The 6,602-nt window shown below is 43.6% G+C and overlaps 1 long non-coding RNA gene across 1 annotated transcript; it reads left to right on the top strand.

Annotated features, from left to right (window-relative positions):
• Positions 1 to 1,547: 1,547 nt before the first annotated feature.
• LOC125524416 lies at positions 1,548 to 3,542 on the top strand. The gene is made up of 3 exons (XR_007290743.1): positions 1,548 to 1,698; positions 2,118 to 2,181; positions 3,115 to 3,542. It is a non-coding gene; the product is annotated as an uncharacterized LOC125524416 (long non-coding RNA).
• The last annotated feature ends 3,060 nt before the right edge of the window (positions 3,543 to 6,602 follow it).

Consider the following 6,602-nt stretch of genomic DNA (forward strand, 5'->3'; position numbering starts at 1 on the left):
GGACGTGGGTCGAGCCCACGTCTCGCCACGAACAGATCTCATCTGCTCACGCGCACACCCACCGTTTGTTCCCTTGCTGCTGCTGCCGCCGGTGACTCCATCCCGTCCGCCGCGTACACGGTCGACGGGAGAGCAGGTCTCTGAAACCATGCCCTTCTGGTTCCTATTCAGGTGAGGGGTGAATAGGTTTTTGGGCAGCGACTACGCGACTACTCGCTTCCGATCCGCTACTTCCTCTATGTCTGCGTCGCCCTCATCATCACCATGTCCACCGACGTCGAACGTGTCACCACCAAGAAGCTCGAGGCCAACAAGAAGGCTGCCGAGGACACCGCTACTGCCGCCACCGCCGTGGCGGCCTCTGCATGGCCTACTGGAGGGTATAACTCGTTTATCCCGCTTCTACTGTTTTCTGTTATAGCTATGCTAGCGTTATACGTAGATGTATCTGCTGTTAGCGTAGCATGTGCTTGCGTGATCCAATATCAGCATGTTCTTCATTCTGTCAATGCCATGCTAGTAATTTATTTATGGATTAAATTAGTCAAAAAAATTGCCTATTTACTCAGCATGGCATGGCGGGGCAACGGTGCCATGGTGGTATCCGCCTGTGTCGGTCGTGTGTGAAAGGGGTCGAAGCTGCTGCGGATTTCCTATTCCTGGAACAGGAGACACGACAAGTGAATATGTGGTAATTTGCAATGTAGGAGTAGTAGGAAAGTTTTGATTCCATCATGATGAGGGAGTATTAGTAAATTGGATTTTTCCCTTAAAGTCATATATTTGTTTCCTTAAAATCCGTTATTTGTTTTCTAAGGCAAATTGCATTGATGAGATGGATTGGTTGATTGGGTAAGTTAGGAAAGTTAGATCTGTGACTTTTTGTACGGTAGGAAAGTGTTTGTTTAAAAGGAAATAGTGGAGAAAAAATAAACCGGTGGGTTGGTGGGTGGGGGACGAAAAAAATCAGTCAAAAAAAACCGGACGAAAGTGGGGAAACGAAAAAAAAAACTTGGACGCAATCCTACAAACTCCTCCATTAAAAATAGAGATAGGAGTATTAAGAACGTTCTGATTCCATCATGATGAAGGAGTATTAGTAAATTGGATTTTTCCCTTAAAGTCAGTTATTTGTTTTCTTAAAATCCATTATTTGTTTTTTAAAGCAAATTGCATGATGAGATGGATCGGTTGATTGGTACGTTAGGAAAGTTAAGATCCGTGACTTTTTGTACGATAAGAAAGTGTTTGTTTAAAAAGAAATAGTGGAGAAAAAATAAACCGGTAGATTGGTGTGAGGGGGGGGGGGCAAAAAAAACCAGTAAAAAACGGATGAAAATAGAGGAACGAAAAAAATCTAAACACAATCCTACCAACTCCTCCATTAAAAATAGAGATAGCTATTTTTTGTGACATGAACCCAATAAAAAGTTAAGGCTGACCCCATCGAGTTACCCAATGCGACGTAAATAGAACAACCAACGGCCCAAAAAGCCCACAAGAAAACTGCCTCCGTGTCCATTGCCCAGGTCTGTGCGTGACCTGATTCCTCTCTCGTACGACGTATACACGGCAGCCGCCGACCCTAGTCGGCTCCATCGTTCTCTCTTCACGCATCGCTCGGTCAACGGACGGCAGCGACAAACACGCAACTGCAGATCGGCAACGGCAAGCCAACAATTCTAGTCCTAATGTGAGGTAGAAATCACATCACCCATCTTTTCACTCGTGTGCTTGTTCTATCTAACCTCATAGCTTTGTACAGTAATACTTTTTTGCCCTAATTTTCCAATAGAAACCCATTGACTTTAATTGATCTAAGATATGGAATTATATGTTTCAAAGAGAAATCAATTACCCGATTCAGATAATGATACAGACACATCAAGGTCACCTGTAGATGTTCGCAAAGTGCACCAAAATCATTGCAACTAGTCTCTAAAGCCATATATTTAAAGAAACTAATTTTGATGAGTTGTCTTATGATTTGGTTGATCATCAATGAACTTAAAAGGTTACAAGAAAACCCTAATATGCAAGATTATAGAGTGTCCAATTTGTTATGTGGACTTTTCTGTCATTATATTATTAATGATGTTGTGTTTGATTTTTTTAAGGCTAAAAGATCGAGAAATGATGCTCTGAAATGTGAGTGACTTTACATGCTTCTTCCACTTCATGGTACGTACATTAAACTTGTTAAACTAACTTGTAATTTTTTGCAAAAACTTAAATGTTTCAAGAAGATGAGAAGTTTACCAAAAGCTATGAATTGTTTTGGCACTATTATATTTACAATTTTATACAACTGGTATAACTTGCAAGTTTCATTGTTAGTGTACAGCTATATTCCATAAGTGATACCCCCTCCGTCCCAAAATAGTGTCGTACTAATAAATCATTGACGCTTATTTTGGGACAAAGGAGTATTATATTCCTGGCTGTTACTCCCTTTGTAAAAAAAATATAAGATTCTTAAGATCACTATATTACTGATCTAAATGATCTTATATTTCTTTATGTGCTAGGGTCTAAAACTAGACTTAGTTCATAATAAAATCCTCACTTGAGTCCATGGGTGAACCCATTGGCTAAATTTTCTGGCTCCGCCCCTGAGCTGGCCGCCTCGCCCTAGCCCCGCTTAGTCGATCCTCTACTGCCAAAAAAACAAGACCAAGACCAAGGCTATTTGGCTTGGTGAGTTTCGGTTTTGTGTACGATTTTATGAATATGAGCATTGATCTTGTAGTTTTTTATATGCATGATGTGATGCATCCGTGTATATAACTATAAGCATTGATTTCTTCTTATACATGATGTATATAGCATATAGTTGTTCTGATGTATACAATTTTTTTATATATAGATTTTAGATGATATGCAGGAGATTCCAGTACGCAGTGTATGATGTAAATACATTTTTCTGTATATAGTTGATGTGATGTATGCAATTTTTCTACATATAAAGATCTTATATAAGTAGGAGATTCCAGTACGTAGTGTATGATGTATATATGAGCAATGTAATTTCAGTGCTCATTAAGAATCAGGTATTACATTCAGCAGACTATTATGAATTTGATGTCTATTTTGTTATTTCTGATCGTTTTGCAGTGGCACAAGATCTAGCAGCCAAGTACAAGTTCCTTGTGAATATGCCAATGGCTGAAGATGGAGATCATGTTATTCTTTCCAATGATGAAGATGGACAGGAGGAGGAGGTGAAAGAGGTCAATGAAGTAGGCAAACAGAAGCTAACTTCTAAAGTTTGGTTGGAAATGAAAAAGATTAGGATCAACGGGCAATGGAAGGAAAGGTGTAACTATTGTCACAAGGAACTTACTTCAGGACCCAGAGCAGGCACGAAGCATCTTGCTGAACATCTAAAGATTTGCACTCTCAAGATGTTGAAGACGAAGGGAGGCAAAACATTGTGTCAGCCCTCATTGATGATGAATGCTAAGGAGGACGGTAACATTTCTTTAGAGACCTATACTTTTGATCAAGAGGTTGCTAGAAGAGAGTTTGGTAACATGTTGGTGTTGTATGTAACACCCACAACGTGGCTATATCTCCCACGTGTCGGGGCACGACTTAGAGGCATAGCCGCATGATAGGTTTGTCGCAAGAGGGGTAATCTTCACACAATCCCATGTACTGAATAAGAATGGGATAAAGAATTGGCTTACAATCGCCACTTCACACAAATACAAGTTAAACATACATCATCCAGATTACAATCAAGGTCGGACTACGGAACCAAAATAAAAGAAGACAACCCCAAATGCTAGATCCCCGATCGTCCCAACTGGGCTCCACTACTGATCAACAGGAAACGACACAACACAACGAACAAGATCTTCATCGAGCTCCCACTTGAGCTCGGTTGCGTCATCTGCACTGGCATCATCGGCACCTGCAAACTGTTTGGAAGTATCTGTGAGTCACGAGGACTCAGCAATCTTACACCCGCGAGACCAAGACTATTTAAGCTTATGGGTAGGAAAGGGTAGTGAGGTGGAGGTGCAGCAAGCACTAAGAAAATATGGTGGCTAACATACGTAAATAAGAGCGAGAAGAGAAGCAACGCAGCGGTCGTGAACAAGAAGTGATCCTGAAACTACTTACGTTCAAGCATAACACAAGAACCGTGTTCACTTCCCGGACTCCGTCGAGAAGAGACCATCACGGCTACACACACGGCTGATGCATTTTAATTAAGTTAAGTGACAAGTTTTCTACAACCGGACATTAACAAATTCCCATCTGCCCATAACCGCGGGCATGGCTTTCGAAAGTTCAAACCCTGCAGGGGTGTCCCAACTTAGCCCATCACAAGCTCTCACGGTCAACGAAGGATATTCCTTCTCCCGGGAAGACCCGATCAGTCTCGGAATCCCGGTTACAAGACATTTCGACAATGGTAAAACAAGACCAGCAAAGCCACCCGATGTGCCGACAATCCCGATAGGAGCTGCACACATCTCGTTCTCAGGGCAACACCGGATAGGTCAAGCTACGAGTAAAATCAGCCCTCGAGTGCCCCCGAGGTGGCCCCGCGGGCTGCCCGGTTCGGACCAACACTTAGACAAGCACTGGCCCTGGGGGTTGAAATAAAGATGACCCTTGGGTCGGCCGACCCAAGGGAAGGGTAATAGGTTGTTAGGCAAATGTAAAACCAAGGTTGGGCCTTGCTGGAGGAGTTTTATTCAAAGTGAACTGTCAAGGGGTTCCCATAACACCCAACCGCGTAAGGAACGCAAAATCAAGGAACATAACACCGGTATGACGGAAACTAGGGCGGCAAGAGTGGAACAAAACACCAGGCATAAGGCCGAGCCTTTCACCCTTTACCAAGTATATAGATGCATTAATTAAATAAGATATATTGTGATATTCCAACATATCCATGTTCCAACATGGAGCCAGCTTCAACTTCACCTGCAACTAGCAACGCTATAAGAGGGGCTGAGCAAAAGCGGTAACATAGCCAAACAACGGTTTGCTAGGAAAGGTGGGTTAGAGGCTTGACATGGCAATATGGGAGGCATGATATAACAAGTGGTAGGTAGCGTGACATAGCGATATAGAGCAAACAACTAGCAAGCAAAGATAGAAATGATTTCGAGGGTATGGTCATCTTGCCTAAGATCCCGCAAGGAAGAAGAGCGAGTCCATGAAGAAGACAAACAGACCTAGTCGAATGGATCCTCACAAACGCGACGTTATCGGAACTAACCCGAAGAAGCAACACCGAAAAGAAGCAAACAACATAGTAAACAACCATCACATCAACATGGCATGATGCACAACCAAGTATGATGCAGGTCCGGTTTAATGAGGCATGGCATGGCAAAGTGCACAAGCAATCCTACAAATTAAGTGGAGCTCAATATGCAACGAGTTGCATATTGACGGAACACCACAACAAGTTATTTAGTTCGATCTCGTTTATGTACTCAACAATATTAAATGATGGTTAGCATGGCAAGGGGTGAAGCAAAGTAAAACTACCTATCTAGGCAAGTTTAAATGAGGCCGGAACAACAAGCAACAAGTCCGGAAAATCCTCATGTGCATTTTTATGGATTTGGTACTGTTCTGCCCTATACACAATTTTAGAGTTTTTAAACATGCAAGATGAGTGCACCATGTTAAACTAGGCATTTTTCTACCCCCAAATGCATATAAGTTTATTTAAATCTTACACGCAAAAAAAGTTTATTTAAATCCAAGCTACGGTTGATTACTTATGAATTAAATCATTTTAACATGACATATGAGCAAATTAATGCAAAAAGCAAGTTAAACATCTCAAACATGCATGGAAGTTGGATATTGTGAAACTAGATGAAATTCTAGTCATTTTACATATAAAGTTTTTTTAATATGATGCCCCGTTTGTGAGTTATTAAATGCATGAAACTTAGGGGGTTTTCTGCAAAACTGGTTTTCTCTGGATAATAGGAAATTCGTTCTGTGGAAAAAAATAGGCATCGGGCCGAATCCGAGATCTGGCCCAACAGAAGAAGAAAAAAACACGGAGGGCGCTGGGGTGGCCTCACAATGGGTCAAGGCCCAGTTGGTGGAGAGGCCAATCGCAGGCCGGGGGCGGCGTTGGGCCCGATCTGGAGCATCGACGCGGTCAATGTGAGCGGTCTCCTCGCTCGTTTGATCTGGGCAAGGGCGCGAGCAGAGACTGGTGAGCTGCAGGTCGACGCAATAGCAGGGGTCGACAAAACTCCGGCGAGGCAACGGCTTGACGGAACGAACGCCGGCGACCTTAAGGACGAGTGAGCGCCGCAGCTCTAGGAGCAAGGCGAGGCGGCGACCGGGGCGACTCCGGCGGGCATGGGGGACTTGGCGGTGAAGGAACCGGGCGGAGGCGAGGGGAGCAGGTTGCGGGCGTGGACCTCCGCTCGACAAGAAGCAGAGCAACAGCGGCATGGTACTTGCGACCCCGACGAACACAGGGGAATGAAGTCAACGAAGGTCGAAGAGGGGGATCTGGCGTGGATGGAGCTCCAGTGCGAAATCCATGGAGGCTGGCGCATCTTGTTCTCCCTGTGAGAGAAAACTGAGGGAGGTGGAGGGAGTTACGG

Source organism: Triticum urartu, chromosome 7 (genome assembly GCF_003073215.2).
Source record: "Triticum urartu cultivar G1812 chromosome 7, Tu2.1, whole genome shotgun sequence".
Taxonomy (NCBI): Eukaryota; Viridiplantae; Streptophyta; class Magnoliopsida; order Poales; family Poaceae; genus Triticum; species Triticum urartu.